The sequence below is a fragment of the Podarcis gaigeae genome (assembly GCF_964106915.1).
Source record: "Podarcis gaigeae genome assembly, chromosome: 11".
In the NCBI taxonomy this organism is placed as follows: domain Eukaryota; kingdom Metazoa; phylum Chordata; class Lepidosauria; order Squamata; family Lacertidae; genus Podarcis; species Podarcis gaigeae.
In genome coordinates this window covers 24135662-24153713 of record NC_139687.1, presented here as the reverse complement: position 1 = coordinate 24153713, position 18052 = coordinate 24135662, and the positions used below count along the sequence as shown (strand labels likewise).

The window sequence follows — 18052 nt, the reverse complement described above, 5'->3', positions numbered from 1 at the left end:
ATCTGCAGAAGGGTGCAGTGCCTCCTGGCTTCACAGCAGGGGGGTGATAGGTCTCCTTATGATTGACTGACAGCGAGGGAGATCGAGCAGACTACCATATGTTCCCTGAAAGGAGGGAACACCAATTTGGCGAATAAATCACACACATTTTTCACATTAACTGTTGCCATTGAACAATTTTCACATTGAAAATGGCATTAACAAAGGGCATGTGCATTAGCTATGGTGATTTACTCTCTACCATATGTCTGTTAAGTGACATGCTGTTTGTGTGGGTGACGGTGCTATATGTAATAGTATGTAAACAAAACACTCATGAAAAGGAAAGAGAGAAAATAAAAGACTGAATGCCTGCCAAACTGAAAAAAGGAAGTGAACAGCAGGGAATGAAATGGCTTTCTTTCAGATTTCTAAGAAATGATTGCCAATAACAGAGGGTGGCTTTTTGCCTTTTTTTTTTAAGGTCCTCAGCAAGACCCGTCCCCCCCAAATTTCTGGATTTGAGGCACACTTTACCCTTACACACAATGAAAGTTTGTTTTCAGAGTGTGCAAAGATAAGGGGCACTCATCCTCAAAAGAATCTTGCTGTGCATTACAGAATTCTTCAGCAGCAGCGTTCTTGGGCAAATTACCTCATGCCACCAATATGAGGTTCAAACAGTCCTACTTGCATTCCATACTGCTTTCAGCCATCCATTGTGTTGTGTCATTGGCCCCATTGACACTATACATCTAAAGCAGTATCGTATCAAATTTGAACAGCGATGGCTTCCCCCAAAGAACCGTAGTTTGTTAAGGGTGTTGAGAGTTGTTAGGAAACCCCATTCCCCTCACAAAGCTACAAATGCCAGAGTTGATCAACAAAAGGATTAATTGTTATAGCACTTTCCCACAATTTTTTTGGATCAAAAAAAATCTAACACTCACATGTGTTTTCCTTCTGCCCTACAGCCCAGTAACTGGAGGTACTTTTTCTGCTAGCAAGGCTGGAGGAAGACAAGGCTGGCCCTGTCCAACAGCCAGAGCCAGAGCAGCTGCCTTCATGTTCTTCCTGGGAGGCAGAAAGAATAACCTCTCAGTGGCCCTTCATCTTCATTTGGTGGCAGAGGCCATAATGTGCTCTCCTCCTTAGAATGAGACATTCCCACCTGTATGAGACAAGGGAGGAGGCATGACTCTTAAGGTGGCACCTGCTGCCCCTGATTTTTGTTACAGATTTGCATTCAAAGTAATGAACAGTTTCAGGCCAATTGTAAAGAGTGAACCCTAAACCTGTGTGAGAAGACATCTTAATGGTGCCATAGGAGTTTAGACCCACTTTTAATACCAACATGAAATGCAGCACCTAAAAAATTCTGTGTATCTGAAGAAGTGTGCATGCACACGAAAGCTCATACCAAGAACTAACTTAGTTGGTCTTTAAAGTGCTACTGGAAGGAATTTTTTTATTTTGTTTTAGTACCTAAAAAAGAATCATTTATTTCTACATCTCTCAATATGGCAGGAGCGTGAAATCCTTGGCCCTCCAGATGTTGTCCAACTACAATTCCTAGCATGCTAGACTATTTGCCTTGCTGGCTGAAGCTGATGTTGGCGTCCAGCAGCAGCTGGAGGTGCATATTCCCCATCCCTGTTCTGCAGGGGGCACAGGGATGCTTGATATGCAGAGTATCCCAGTTTCAATCCCTGTCATCTTCAGTGAGATGGGTGATATGGCAGGTGATATGGCAGAACTTTCCATGGAAAGCTTCTACCCATGTAGAGAATTTTGCACTAGATAGACAAATAGTCTGATCTGGCATAAGGCAGCTTCCCATTTCACTTTCTCCCTCTGTCTGCCTGACTCCTTTCCTTGCTCCCAATGGCTGTGGATCTGCTGGTATGACCCACCTTGGGACAATTCACAACCCAGTTGTTGGTAGCAACCTACCAGCTGATGATCAATATAGTCAAGCAGCCTTCATCAACCTGGTTTCCTCAGCTGTTTGGGACTACCAACTGTCCAGCTGTTCCAGCTGTCAGGTGAGTTGCAGCCCAAATCAGCAATGGAGCACCAGAGTTGTGGCAGCCTCACTGGAGGTCAGAGATCCTGAACCTTTAAAGAGTTTTCTTTTCTTTGACTGTTATTATATACCACTTAATTACAATGGCCTCTGAGCAGCGTACAGTAACTCAGTATGATAAAAATCAAAACCAGTTAAAATGACAGGGAAAATAAATAAAAAGTTCAACAGGGTCTGTTTGACCTCAACTGGAAGGGGATTCCATAAAATAGTTGATGAGAAGCAGAAGTGGAATTTTCCCTATTCTAACATTACAGGAAGGCAAGGTGCACTTGCTACACAGTGCCTTTCGGACCAGCAATGTCTAATGCTGAATCCGAGTGACATATACCTTCCTTTTCCCAGAACACCTCCAACATTCCTTGATGTGCAGTGCAATGCCAAACCACAGGGAGCCCTTCTTCTGACGCACTGCCAACAGCTGGAATCAAAAGAGAGAATTGTATCAGCACAAACCGCAGGAGTATCAAAACCCAGCAGCACCTTCATCCATAACCTATCCCCATTCATCCGTAGCCTGGATAAAGTGCTGAGATAAAGTGAATAAGCTGTGCCTGAGTATTCTCGGAAATGGTTTTAATAATTCTCCTTGAAGATCTTTTAAAATGTGCTCGAGCTCTTGTAAAAAACACACAGCCCACCAACGCCAAATTCAGCAACGTAATGAGATTCAGCAAGAAAAGCTCACAATCAACGCCAGCTGTTGCCCAATTAAACTCAACAGTTCACAGGTGTTCGCCTGAGAATACACAGTTTTGCCGAAGCCAATCTATGTTCTTAACAAACCCTTCAGAGAGGGAAGGGGGAAATGAGATGTGTTTGATAGGGTGCTCTCTTTCAAAAGTTGGATGTTTTTAAAAAAACATTTTTGTACGTTCGTGTCAAGAATCTGATGCACAGCAAACCCACCCCCCTTCAATTAATTACAGTTTAGTAAAAATGGAAAAGTCAGCTTTAATAGCTGAAGCCTATGCCTTGTCATTCTCTTCTGGGTGCTTTGATTTTCCCTTAATAGGCTTTAGTGTCTGTCTCAGGTGCCACCTCTTTATGCAGAGCTAATATATTCATTGATTCACATTTGGGCTGTGTTTACATTATACAGGCAAATAGTGCTGGCCACTTCTGTAGGAGAGTTATATTGGAGCTAGGTTTCTAACTTCTATAGGGTGCTCAAACTTATATATTGGACCTAGAGTGTTTACCTCTATATGGTGCTCAAACTTCCCTTACGTGCCACCCCCTTTATTTCACCTCCCATCCTCAGGAGAGAAATTCATATTCAACGAAGCCTTGTAGTAGCTTTCTCCAATCTGGCTGCTTCTGCCTGGCTGTGACTGATGGGCACTGTAGTCCAAAAAATCTGAAGGGCACCAGACTGGGGAAGGTTGCCCCCATAAGGAATATCCTAGGATTCCTGGTTTGCTTTGATTTTTGGAGATAGAAAATATTGAGGTAGGACAGGGGTTAATGTGTGCCAAGGCATCTGTTTTCAAGGTAGTGAGTACAAGATCAGGCCAAAGGTCTATCTCGTTCACTTCCTGTTCTCGCAGTGGCCAACTAGATGTCTATGTGGAAGCCTACAAGCAGGACTGAGTGCAGTAGTGCTTTCCCCACTAAACTGATATTTAGAGACATACAGTCTCCAGCAGTGGAGGCAGATCATAGCCTTCATGCCTGGTAGTCATTGATAGCCTTGTCCTTCAGGAATTTGTGTAATCCTCTTTTGCAGCCATTGGCCACACTTCCACTTGTTCCATGCCTAGAAAGCATGGGTCCAAGCAGTTTTCCATTTGTTCCGTGCTTTACGGACATCATACCCTCCATTTTTTTCTGATAGAAATAGGGGCATCCTATTCCATAATAAAGTTATTATTTATACCCCACTCATCTGACTGGGTTGTCCCAGCCACTCTGGGCAGCTTCCAACATATATAACAACATAATAAAATATTAGACATTTTTTTTAAAAAAAAAACCCTTCCCTATTCAGTGCTGCCTTCAGATGTCTTCTAGAGATTGTATACAGTGGTGCCTCGCTAGACGAAAAGAATTCGTTCCGCGATTCTCTTCGTCTAGCGGTTTTTTCGTCTTGCGAAGCAAGCCCATTGACAGCTTAGCGGATTAGCGCTACAGCTGTCAAGCGGCTTCGAGCGATCAGCTGTTAAGCGGCTTATCAGCGGAACAGCTGATAAGCGGCTTAGCGGATTAAGAAAAGGGCGAAAAAAGCGGAAAAAAACCCGCGGGGGGATGCAAGATTTTTTTCGTCTTGCAAAGCAACCCCATAGGGAAATTCGTTTTGTGAAGCGCCTCCAAAACGGACAACCCTTTCGTCTAGCGGGTTTTTCATCTTGCGAGGCGTTCGTCTTGCAGGGCACCACTGTAGTTACTTATCTCTTTGGCTCAGGGAGTCACATAATTCCATAGCCTCCGGCATTTCTCTGATGAAAATAGGGATGTCTTAAGGAATAGCAGGACGTTCTGGGATCAGATCAGAAACCAGAATGGCTTCTGTAAATCCAGAACTATCCCTGGAAAATAGGGACACTTGGAAGGCCTGGGACATGGGTCCAAGCAGTTTCACCTTTGCCATACCACTTTCTCCTTGAAAACCTACTTTTGAGTGCTAAATCAGAACAAACATCAATCCGGAGAAAACCAGATTGGCATTTGCTCTGATTCAGCAGTAAACAACAGGTTTGCTTGGGTGAATATGGTGGAGCAAGTAGAAGTACCAATGAGCCCTAAGTTGGTGGCCATCAGTACATGTTATGAGAATGATAGTGTAAAGAAGTACCGTACTTTCTTTTGTCTGTATTCATTTAGTGTACTCAAGCCAAAGAGAACTGATTAACCAGTCACCTGAGGCAGAAGCAATACTTTTCAGCCTACAAATGAAGTAGTTTTCAGGATAGCAGTCCCCAAATCCATTGTAATGCTGTAGAATTGTAATTCCTGGAGTGTGTCTAGTTGATTTAGACTTTGGTTGTCTGAGTTATAGGTTATAAGGATTAAAAAGTGGTCAGAGTTTTAAGTTAGCAAATGACTGAGAGATTTGTGTTCATATTGGCCTCTGTAATCATACCGGTTCACTTTTATTTGTGTCTATGTACACACCATTGGTGAAAATGCTAAGAGACATGGGGTTAATATGAAATAGAAACTCGTGGTATTTATCCTTAAACTTGAGATGAAAGCACTTCGCCCCACCCCACAATGAAACACTGTTCCTATGTGTTCTGCTTCCAATTTCATTTAATAATACTTAATAATAATAATAATCTTCAGAATGATGCACTGCACTTCCTTTGATCTTCAGCTCTCAAAGGTACTTTATAATCACATATTTCCACCACACCCTAATGATGTCGGAATCAGACCTATAAACACATGAGCTTAACGCTTTGCTCTATGAAAACCAGTGGGAATTATTCAGCCACTGACTTCAGTGGAGACAGGAAGCTTTACCTTAAATGGGAAAGAAATTTTAACTTTGTTGAGGAGATTTTTATGTCCTGAATGTTTCAGCTATGAATTTGATGATGCTAGAAAAATCAGAAGAGTAAAAACATTGTAGCTGTTGAATTTGATGATGCTAGAAAAATCAAAATAGTAAAAACATTGTAGTTGTTGTATAAGGGATTATGAATAAGATTGAAATGTAATTGGATTAAATAAGATTTTGGAAGCAAAATTAAATGAATTTATCCTGAAATCTAGCATGTGAGAGGCCATCTAAAAAGTATAATTGGCTTATCAAATGCTTTGTTTTTGAATTGTAATTGTAATTTGGTAATGTTAAAATGTGATTTATATTGGATATATGTAACTGAAAATTAATAAAAAATGTTTACAAAAGAAAAAGAAAAATAGGAATTGAATCAAAACATAACGCTCTTTGGAAATAATCCTGTAGCTCTTTCAAACTCCAGGAATTTGTACTTTGTGCATGTGCAGTTTGATCTATGAAAGGTTGCTGGGGTAGAGGGATTGTACTGCCTCTTGAGGCAGAGAAGGACCTTGGTAACAATGGTACCCTGTGTGAGGCTAAAATTTGATGCACCCACCCCCTGAGCTTGCGCCGCTTTCCCAAAGCTGGGTAAGGGAGGTGACAGGCTTTGGGAAGAAAGTGCAAGGGTCCCACAGCCCTCCTGCCACCTTCGCAAAGCTGGGCAAGCACAAACTAGGCTTTGGGAAGGAGGCGTGAGGACTCTAGGATCCTGTCAGAGCCCCCACACCTCCTTCCCAAAGCCGAATGCTTGCAATTGAAGCACCTTACTCATATCGACCAAGAGTGCAAAACCAGGATGCCCCATCCTGAAATGAGAGCCGTCTGGATGAGACCTTCAACTGAGCCACAGAGAAAATGTGAAACATATACATTTATATCCATTAGGGATTCATATGTAAGGGAGTGTGTGTGTTTCTTTTTGAATATTCTTCCCTGGGATTAAAATACACAGACAAGCAGTCATAGGCTGCCTTTCTGTATTATCTTGCTAGGCAGTCTCAGAGCAATGCTGCTGATCCTATGGGCCAAATTACCATCCTTTGGAACTTGCAAGGGAACTAGAAGTTCAGAGAGGAGATGTTTAGAGTGCTGACCTTGCCGAGAGCGGAACAGCTTGGAGTGCAGCGCACAGAGGAATAAATGGCAAATGAAAACTGGATTATTGTAGGGGAGAAAAAAGGGAAAAATGAAAGAGCATGCAGGGAAATTATCAATAGATGCCTATTATCAAGAGCCTCATTCAGAGAAAGCCTCAAGATAATAGTGCACAGCAATAAATATGTGCTCTTTCTGATGAAAGGGGATGCAACCTGAGCGAGCGAGAATGTCATTCATTTCCTGTCAAGTTCTATGCAGGAGGGGCTGAGCTCCTGCAACAAAAGTGTCAGAGGGCTCCAGGGCTTGAACTAGGAAGGAACTGCATGGCCTGAGGTTGGGAACGAGCTTTGTAAGCGACCTGGGAATGTGTGTGAGGAGTCCGCTTCAGGGACAGAAGGGAACAGTGCAGCGCTAGTGATTGGCAAGCACTTTGAAGGCTAGCCAAACCGAGTTTAAATATGAGACATTTGACAAATTATGCTGACATTTGTTGGCCGGTTGGGGTCATTAATTGTTGTTATTTAATGTGATTTTTAAAAATATATTTCAAATATGTGGTTTACTTCTTTGTTTGCTTCAGAGGGGGGTGGTCTGGAAATAGGTGGGGTGTATGTCACCCCATTGTCATGCTCAGTTCCTGGGGAGATTTGGACTTACAGTGACAATTCTTCCCTGAAGGCATAGGGGCCCGGGAAGCCTTGGCAACCAAAAAATTCCAACTGTGGGTGCCTGGCTGGGCGACCCAATGTGTCGCATGTCATGACACCACATGTCATGACATAGGTACCATTTCCATGGGGCCAACAGAAGCCCTGCGGTGGAGGCGAAGGCCCCAACCTAGTCGTGGTGGCCGCGGTAGAGAGCCAACAGAGGCAAGGCAGCAGTGGTGGGTTGAGGCCAAGCAATGTCTTGCACACATGATGGCTTGAGTGATGTCATGACATCACAGCATGCGCATAATCTGGGTCCTGAGTCAGCACCTCTGCCCGCTGGGGTGGAGAACCAGTTAGGATGGTCCGCATTATATTACCATAGTTCTGTTCTTAACTTCAGGGCCATGTTTAGAGAGTAGCAATGGATGATGACAGTTAGTGGTGAAGCTGCCAAAAAGAAAGGATATGGCAGCCATGACAAGCAGGGTCAGACCTCTTTAGCTTATTTCTATTTCGCCTTTCTCCCAAGCTGGGATTCAAGGCAGCTTGCAATATATATCTATATCTATCAGCTATCAGCTATCAGCTATCAGCTATCAGCTATCAGCTATCAGCTATCTATCTATCTATATCTATCTATCATCTATCTATCTATATCTATCTATCTATCTATCTAATCATCTATCTATCTATCTATCTATCTATCTATCTATCATCTATCTATATTGTCAGGGAACTGCCATCAGGTTAGAGGCGAGAGGGGGAAGGGCAGTTGTGTTATAGGGAACCTCCGAAGATCTTGCAAAGCAGCTCCTCCTCTGACGAGTGGGGAGGAGGTGGTGGGACCAGGGGATGCAAGGGAGAGCCTCAACGCCGAGGCTGAGCAAGCCGGAGAGGAGGGAAGTACCCCTTTGCCAGTGCCCAGTCTGTGCAGTAGGTTTCGGCGCAAGGAAGGGAGGAGAAGGCTGGGGGTCATGCAACTGTTATGCTGGTGGAGGTACAAGGACTGTCCACTCCCAGATTCTGCTAGCAACTGAGCCAGACATGAACTTGCGACGTTCTTCACTGTAAATAGTTTGCACTAATAATAAAGCCTGGAAAAGACAGGTCGGAGTCTTGCCTGTTTGCTCTTGAGCAACCACACCATCATCTGACAGATATCTATATCATCTATATCTATATCTATATCTATATCTATTTCCAATATATTTTTTGTTGAATTTCCTTTTTTTCAAATTCTGAGAGAGAGAGATGTTTTATTTGAGCTGGATCCAGTGCTATTTTCATAGAAAAAGAGGTGCTGGAGCTCACCATAACTTTTTAAACACCATGATCAGCATGCCAAAAGAATGAGCTGGACTGCAAGAGTTACAACTCAGTGATGAGGCCCTATGGGCAAATGGGTGGGCCTTCTAGCATCCTGAGAAGCATTCTGTGTGTGTGTGTGTGTGTGAGAGAGAGAGAGAGAGAGAGAGAGAGAGAGAGAGAGAGGGCATCATCACTGTGTTGTAGCTCTTGCAGCCCAGCTCATTCTTTTGGGATGCTAATCATGGTGCTTAACAAGTCTAACTCACAATCATTGCCTAGACAAAGAGACTGGATTGGTGAGCTTGCTCTCATACTTTCTACCCCTTAAACCTACATCAATACTGATTGCCCCCCTAGCAGTACAGTGGTCAACATCCTCTACACCTAATTGTCAAATGGGAAGGTCTCATCCTGCTGGCAGAAAGATAGAGGGCAGAAGCTGCTTTAACCTCTCTTGGGAAGCAATTCCACAATATGAGAGCACTGCCACAGGAAATGCTCTATCTCATGTCACCGCCAACCATGCATCAGATGTTCATGGGACTGGGGTGCTCAGCCAAGGATCTTAGTAGCCAGGCATGTTCATAAAAGAAGATACAATTTTTCAGGTAACCTGGTTGGGGGTGGTTCATCAGATGCCAAGGCTTCCCCAAGTTTGGTTCCCCAAGTTTGGTAGGCGTGTTTCCTACATGTCCCTTCAGTTTAAAATACCCACTATGTATTGCTGCTTTTGAAATCTTGTCTGTGTGCTTCCTTGCTTACAAGACATTTCTGGCTGTTTTATTTCACCTTGTTTTTGTGACATTCACTGCAATGCTTGTTTTTCCACTTTTTAAAAAAAATAATCATCAGTCGAGAGGTTTGATATAGAAGGAAGATCCCTGCCCCCAAATTCTCTTTATCTATCTGGTTTCAGGGAGAAAGTACTGTCAGGGGACTAACTCACATTCTCTTTGAGATAAGTTTCATGGGCAGTCTTTCCTGTTCTACTAGAGTGCAGCAAAAGACATCTGCAATGGCCAGTAATGCACATAGTGATTTAATTGAACCTTGTCCCCTGAACTAAGACCCCCAATTCTTGGCTTCACCCTCTCCCCACAGACACATTCCAACTCAACCTAGTTGTAACAGTCTCCTCCTGAGCCAGGGACCTGCATCCATCTGTTTGTTATGACTCAATTTTTTTAAAAAAAATTGCATAGTTTATATGTTGTAACTTACAAAATGGTCCTTCTTCTGGAATAGTCCCAACAGAGTTTGATATAAAATGGGTACCACAGCCCAATTCATACACAATGAACACATCTTAACGCAGCACAAATACATTTTTCCACGACACTATAAAAATGCCACGTAATTTAATGGGCTGCATATTAATGTTATTGATTTTTCACAAACTCAATTACTTTTAATTTGAGTGGAGGAGCAAGACATTAGGTATGTCATCTTATTAATGACTTGGATGAAAAAGTGGCAAGCATACTTATCACATTTGCAGATGACACAAAACTAGGAGGCAGCTCAGAATTATCTTGATAAATTGGAGAAATGGTACTGGAAATGATTTATTGATATTACACAAAGGGAAAAAATATTAGATATAAAATATAAAGCCGTTTGGTGTTTGCATGTTTCCTGTGACCAAGGAATTATAGAAGTCTGCAAAGAATCAGTAATAAATTCTAATTTAATTGTATCTGCATTTACATTGAGCAAAAGTAGAATTTAAAAGGCGAGTTTTAGGCTACATTCACACCATACATTTAAAGCATTATGATACCACTTTAAACAGTCATGGCTTCTCCATAGCAGTTCTGGGAGCTGTAGCTTGTTATAGGTGCTGACAGCTGTTGGGAGACCCCCCTATTCCTCTCACAGAGCTAACAGTTCATAGCAGAAGCACCACGTTCCACCCAACATTGGGGCACTCATCATGTGCACATGACATCACATGCATTGGGAGGAGGCCGCAAGACCCAATGGGGTCCTCCGCCAGCACGGGGAGGCCCAGTGGGTCCCCTCATGATGAAGGGATCAGCCCCTTCTCCACATACTTTGGGGGACTGAGGTGTCCTCAGTCCCATAGCATTGGCCCTATAATTCATAGAGTAGTTTAACAACCAACTTCTTCCCAGGAAACTCTGGGAACTGCAGCTGCCTTTCCTCATATAGAGCCAAGGGCAGCTAACAGCATTCAAAACACACAGCATGCAAACAGAATTAAAACCACAATTAACAATTAATTAAAATAACAGCATTTAAAGATCAAAGTATCCATCAGTGGGACAGAAAGCATTTTAGACAAATAGGGCCATTTCCTACTCCCTCTGCTCTGAGGACCTACAAAAATAAAAGTGTCTTAAACTGATGTATGAATGAATATCATGAGGAGGAAGTTCAAAAGAAGGATTTCAAACCCTTGGTGTTTTCTTGCAAGGTTAGGGGTCTCTGAAGTCTCCTCCCCAGTCTCCCCACATTTGGACTCTAAGTATATTTCCTCATTATGCCCCCACTTTAGTAATACAGTCGTACCTCAGAAGTCAAATACCTTGTGACTCAAACGTTTTGGCTCCCAAACACCAGAGTGTTCCGGTTTGCAAACATTCTTTGGAACCCGAATGTCCGGCATGGCTGATGTGGCTTCTGATTGGCCACAGGAGCTTCCTGCAGCCAATCAGAAACCACACCTTGTTTTCCGAATGTTTTGGAAGTCAAAAGGGCATCTGAAACAGATTCCGTTTGACTTCCAAGGTACAACTGCACGCACAAGGAAATTAGTGGAATAGGAAGAATCTTCACTAATACTTTTTTTACTTATCCTGAGGCTACAATCCTACTTGCTGAAAGTAAGGTCCATTGAATCAAATAGGACTTACTTTTGTGTAGCGACCTACAAGATTGTGTTATAAAAACACCAAGGTCCAAGTAAATTATTAAGTTATTAAGGTCCATTATCTACTCCAACAGTAATGGAAGCAATGGAGCTCATTCATTAAGGCCCAATTTGGAGAGGGGGGGTCAACTAGCAAAGTGAGGTCTCTTTGAGATGCTACAATGATACCTGAGGTTGTTTGGTCAGTTAGTTGCATGAACGGACCTTCACATGCTGCTTCTCTCAAGCAGCCCTCATACTACTTTGTGTAAACTAGCTCTAAATTAATAAAATTCTAAAACTGAGGTTTACATCCAGTAATTTTTTTCCCATCCCCCTGTGATAAGGAATCCCCACGAATCCTTTCTATCCAGTTAATGAAAACATTTGGGGAAAGCTTTCCCCCTCCTATGTGGTTGGGGGGGGGGGAGTCCCTTCATTTCTAGCAGACCACTTTTATAACATTGCTGGTGTTGGCTTGGATCCCAAAGTTGCTTAAAATACCACAGTTTTAAATGTAGCATAATAAAAAAGTAATAGCGGAACATTTCAGTAGCACACTTCAAGTCGTCAAAGCACTTAACATGCCCTACCTCAGTAACATTTACAACACTACAAATGGTTGGCCAATATTATTAGTGGCATGTTGAAGATATAGAGAGAGATGCCGAGATAATGGCTTGCATAAAACTTCCCAGAAAGCTCACAGGTGATTTGAGCTCTGAAGTGGGGGCCAGCCTGTATATTAAGCAGAGTGTAGCAATTGCCTCAGGAGGATCATGCTGTGAGGAGTTGGTAGTGGGAACCTAAGAAGGGGCTGCTAGATCAGTCTCATAGCCTATCTAGTCCAGCATCCTATTCTCACAGTGGCCAACCAAATGGCTATGGGAAACCCGCAAGCAGGACTTCAGCAGACTCTTTCCTGCAACTAGTAGATGCCACCACTACAGCCTGTCATTTCTCCCAGGTCTCCTGGTAATTCAACTCCATGACCTACTTCAACTGCCGATTTGCAGGGCTTAGAACTGAGGGTGAGGAGAACCATCCTATCCTTTTCCTCATGCGGCAATATTTCATGGGAGGACCCTGCTGAGGACTTATATGACATCCTTAGTGCTACACCAGCAGAAGTAGAAGGAAAGGTGGAATTTGTTGGATCTTTACACAAGCAGGCAATGACACAGGTCAGCCTTTCTCAACCTGTGGGTCCCCAGATGTTGTTGAACTACAACTCCCATCACACCTAGCTAGCAAGGCCAGAGCTCAGGGATGATGGGAGTTGTAGTCCAACTACATCTGGGGACCCACAGGTTGAGAACTGCTGCCATAGGCGATGCTGGACTGACAGCAGCCATGTCTGTTCAAAAACACCCATATGTCTCAGAGAAGAGAGAGCAACTGTGAATATTTATAGTTCTGCATTGCAAGGAGTTGGGTGTTTCATTAATCTGCATTATTGTTGATAGAGTAGGGCTTTGGATTTACCTATTAATGTTCTTATAAATCTCATTAATGGATGTAATAGAGGTCTTCTTAGCAATGTGCCCTAATTCTGCAACCATAGCAATAGAAAGCATTAAACTGTCTTGAGATCATTTTCAGGGAAAATAGTACCTCGGTGACTAGGAAGAGAAAATTTATCACAACATTGTTTTATGTCTTTATCTTTATTAATGCTGTATTAGCATTGATATTGCTCCTGAAGGGAATTACCATGTTCAGAGAATGCCTCAATAATGAAGAGGGAATTTATTTACTTGTTCTTATTAAGGTACGAAGCATATTTGTAATGACTTGATGGAAGGAGCCCATTCTGATTTAAAGATCGTGATCTTGAGATGAGTCAGGTAAACAGTCATTTCAGATTTACAGCTGACGTCAAGTTTCTGCTTACTTCAAAAGTCGTTGCTAATTTAGATTTTGTTATTAGCATCTAAGTTGAATCTTTGGCCAAAAGAATTTAAATCACAGCAGGAGATATCTCCTAGGCACTGCTGTTGCTGCCGCCGCCAGGGTCCTTGATACAATTACACACTCTTATTCTCATTTATTGCAGTGGGAATTTCGCACACATAACTGCATGTGGGAACAAAGCCATACTTTTTAGAAAATCACACTCTCTACCCTGGTGCTGCAAATATTGGCCATGTTGGCGTGCTATCTTCCTACATGCATCAGCCCAAACAATTCATCCATACTGTCAGCTCTAAAAGGTCCAATCACATGAGAGGAAGTGACAACTGTGTTCAGTTTCTTCTTCCCCATACTGGTAATAAGCACTGCCAAACCTTGACTGATTACCTGTTTTGAGTTGCAACTGCACTTCCGAACTGAACAATGGGAAGTGTGCGCACAGCTTGGTTCTGTAGTGCAGAACCACACATACAACATCCATTCCTAGTTCCTTATCAACTTAGGATGGACAAGCTAGTTAAGTGAGGTTGACTAGAGACTGCAAACTATGGGTAGATAGATTGAGACTTCGATCACCACATGGAAGTTATAAGCAGATCATTTATAGACTTGCCATGGAACGAGGAGGACGTTTCCACCCTCTATTCTGGTGCAAATGTAAGAGAAGACTTTTAAAAGTACACTTTTGTTAATCACAATAATCATTCACATAATAACTCTAAAATCTTTTGAAGTGTGTCCATTGCCAACATCTGAAAAAGCAGGGTGGATACTTGGCCCTGCCATAGTTGAATGATCGCCTAGGCTTAAACCTGATGTTATGTTATATGTGGCGATTCTCAGTCACGCAGGCCCCCTGAAACTCTGAAACCACCAATCAATGGGAAGGATAGCTTAGAATTACATACCTGGAGCTTCTCGCTGGGAAAAGAGACCTGGTTGCAATAGGGCAAGGATGGAATCAATGGGTGGATATCAATGGATATTACAGGGAAGCAATAAAATGTGTTCATCAGTGAAGCTCTGTCTGGGAGCAGATGTTGCATGGTCATCTGTCAGGATGCTTGAGTTGGACTCTGAACTGTAGCATACCCTCCAACATCCAGGGGATCAGAATTGGGATGCTCATTTTTTGGTCAGCCACTTGTGCACAGCTGATTCTTCCCATTTTTCTGAACCCATTTCTTGAATGTGAGGCATTTGAAAAATCTCTCTAAAGTGCAACATAAAGCAGGTACAGATGACTAATAGCTACCTCAGAAATTATGACTGAGAGAAGGGGTATAAATACCGGTATTTCAAATAGGTAAATAAAATAGATTAAAGATACCCTCTCTGAAAACCAGACCTCAGGAAATGTTTTACGCTGCTTGCCGCAGACCCTTCAGTTTGCAACGTGGGATGGTTTTCCACAAGAAAGGAATTCCACAGTTGTGGGGCTCCCCCCCCTCCAGATCTGACTAATCCAAAAACCAGTCAGATTCTCTTCAATAGTATTTTACTGATTACAGCAGAGAGATATTTGTTATGTCCAAATTCTTCCCTTAACATTTATTTGCTAATCTATTCCCTTATTCCTATGTAAGAGGGACAATGACTAAATTACTAAAATAAAGAGTATTAAAGAGAATGCTTCTTGTATTCTTCGCCATATGAATATGCAGCAAGAATATGTGATTTGTTCTTTATAGCAGCTGTGGAAGGACATTGGAGAGAAAATGTTTGGCTTGCTTTGCTGGACATAAGCTATTGAAGTATGTATAAACTTTGTAGACAGTGCTTTATGTTGTTCTGGTATTATTATTTTAAAAGAATACCACATTCCACACACTTAACAATGCTAAATAAAATCATGATATGGCAAGAACAGTTTGGTCTAAGCTTTCCTTCTACCTGTCTTTTACAATAAAAATTAACTGAACTTGTGCCATGTTGCCAAAGGCTGCACATTTTGACATCAAATACCAGATTCCTGGCAAAAGCAGCTATCCTTCAAAGCAGGCCTCTTCCAAAAATGATTCTGGATATTATTATTTTTGTTGCAACTCTCAGCAGATTCAAGGACAATCTAATGTAACATTTAAAATGCAAGTTGTATTGATCATAATCATAATCATAGAATTTCTCTAATATCCTTCAGTTGACGACCACAGGGCAGTTTATAATATGAAAACAAAAATACATTTCATAATAACAAATAAAAACAATACCTCCACGCAAAGGCCTTGGAGAAGAGGAATGTTTTTTGCCTGACACCTAAAGATATGTTATGAAGATGCCAGGCAAGTGTGCCTTCTTTGCAGCCTTCACTGCCACTAGGTAAGCTTGATGAAGAGCCCTCACCAGTGATTGATTGCGTTCAACTGGAGTTTTCCGCCACTCATATTCTAGCCATCTCCCAACTTGTTTCCTCGCCCAAAGCTCTGGAGTATACAATGGAACTGAAGAGATTCCACAATGCAGGAGAGGGCTCAGGAACGATTATGTCAATGGCTGCTGCAGAAGTCCTCTTGATAATGGTCTCCTGATTTTCATTCTGTTTTGTTTTAGTGTGCATCTTTTCCTGAAGTGGAGAAGAGTAAAAACATGGGCTAGGAAGCTATCATGCAAGGTTGCCATAGCCTGACTTTACAGCCCAATCCTACATATATTGACTCAAAGGTCATTCGCATTGAGTTGGAACCATTTAAGTGAGCACAGAACTGCAACCTAATGTCAGACAAATGAAGAAGGCACTTAATTCTGGAGAATTCGGACCTGGAACATGCAAAGATCTGAACAATAGGAGAGTGACATATGGAACATCTCTATGGAAGGTACTACCATTCACAAGATAACATTCACTAACAAAAGAGTGTGGAGGCCCCTCTCTCACCTGGTTTTTGGTGAGAAGGAGAAGAGTCAGAGGCGAGAGAGAGCGCTGGGTGAGAATCAGGCAGAAGGCAGGAGCCTGAGAAGGAGAAACATGCTTGATTTCTGTTTGAATCCAAAGCTATGACTTGGGAAAACTAATATGCTGTGAGCCCCTCCATCATAGGCTCAGGCTGTATACATGTGTAAATAAACTATATAAATCCTAAAGACACCACAGTCTCTGCTGCCACGCATTCCAAGAAAATTGAATTCTGGGTAAGTGCCTGGAACACCTGGAATCTTGCACCACTCGGAGATTGGGTTGGTGTGCAACAGTATATTAAAAAGTTGTGGTTTTTTTTTTTTACAATAAACAACTCCTCCTCACCTGACCATTCCCATCACCTGATACATTTGATAATATAGGACAGATTAAATCACTATTTACCAGGGTTTCCTCCCCCAACGGCCCTTCTCAGGTCACTGATGGTGTTTGTTAGTTGTAACAGTTCCATCCTGTTGCCAAGAAAGACTCATATTTTTCTCCTTTTAGCAACCTTTTAACTTGACAGGTTCAATGTAGCTCCAAAAAGAACATGACTGTTAAAGACAAAGGCCACTCTTACAAGTGACACTTAAAGTGGTTTCTGTATTTCCTACATCAGTAAAGCAAGCAACATGGACTAGAATGTAGTATATCTGATTTTTTAAAAAATGGCTCTCCCCTGCTCCCACTATACACAGTGAGTGTTCATAGGCAAGTTCTCATTCTTAGAAAGAATCCCTTTTCTTCTTTTTTTCTGTAAATAACTTTTATTGGTTTTACAATTTCAAATTCAACAATTCTTTTCCATCAAAAAGGGGGGGGGGGAGAATGAGAAATAAAAAATATCAAACATGGAATATAAGAACTAAATAAAAAAATAAAAAAAATCTTTTTGGAGGTTATCTTTAACCTCCTGACTTCCCTCTATTTCTTCCCTGGTTCATTGAATATATATATTTTCTGCATAATTGTACTTAAACCTCTTTTTTCTTATCCATGTTATTTTATCTTAATTACATACCATCAGTTTTTATTGTTTCAGTTCAAATTTCCTTCCGTAAACTTTATCTTATTTTAACTGCTTGCAAGTGTTTAGTCAAAGCCTGCCAATGTTTCTACTTGTTTACAATATTTTTGTACATATACAATGAATGTACAAAACATTTATGTACAATAAATGTCTCCCATTCTTTTTTTAAAATTTCTCAATGTCATTGTCTCTGAGCTTTTCTGCTAGTTTTGCCATTTCTGCATAGTCCATCATTTTCAATAGCCATTCTTCTATTATTGGTGTCTTATCTTCCTTCCACCTTTGGGCTAGTAACATCTGGGCTGCTGTTGCTGCATACATGAACAGTTCCTTCCTTTCCTTCGGGATTTGATTTTCTCTTATTCCTAGTAGAAACACTTTACCAAAAAACCAGAGTATGGCCCCATTCTTATTAATGGATCTCCCTATTCTTAATAATTAATCTCCCGGTATGCCCCACGGAGGACCTTAAGGTCCATAAATAGCAACACCCTAGAGGTCCCGGCCCCTAAGGAAGTCAGATTAGCCTCAACCAGGGCCAGGGCCTTTTCAAAACTGGCTCCAGCCTGGTGGAACACTCTATCTCTTGAGACCAGGGCCCCGCAGGATTTCTTTCTGCAGGGCCTGTAAGACAGAGTTGTTCCGCCTGGCCTTTGGCTTGGAGTCAATTTGATTCCCTCCCCCTCTTTCTTTTTTCCTTTCTGC

At 41.9% G+C, this 18052-nt stretch overlaps 1 long non-coding RNA gene across 1 annotated transcript; it reads right to left on the bottom strand.

The window, feature by feature from the left end:
* Positions 1–1085: 1085 nt before the first annotated feature.
* On the bottom strand, positions 1086–15960 carry LOC310827250. The gene is made up of 3 exons (XR_014556257.1): positions 15762–15960; positions 2397–2486; positions 1086–1150 (listed from the first exon to the last, which is right to left on the bottom strand). It is a non-coding gene; the product is annotated as an uncharacterized lncRNA (long non-coding RNA).
* Positions 15961–18052: the final 2092 nt, after the last annotated feature.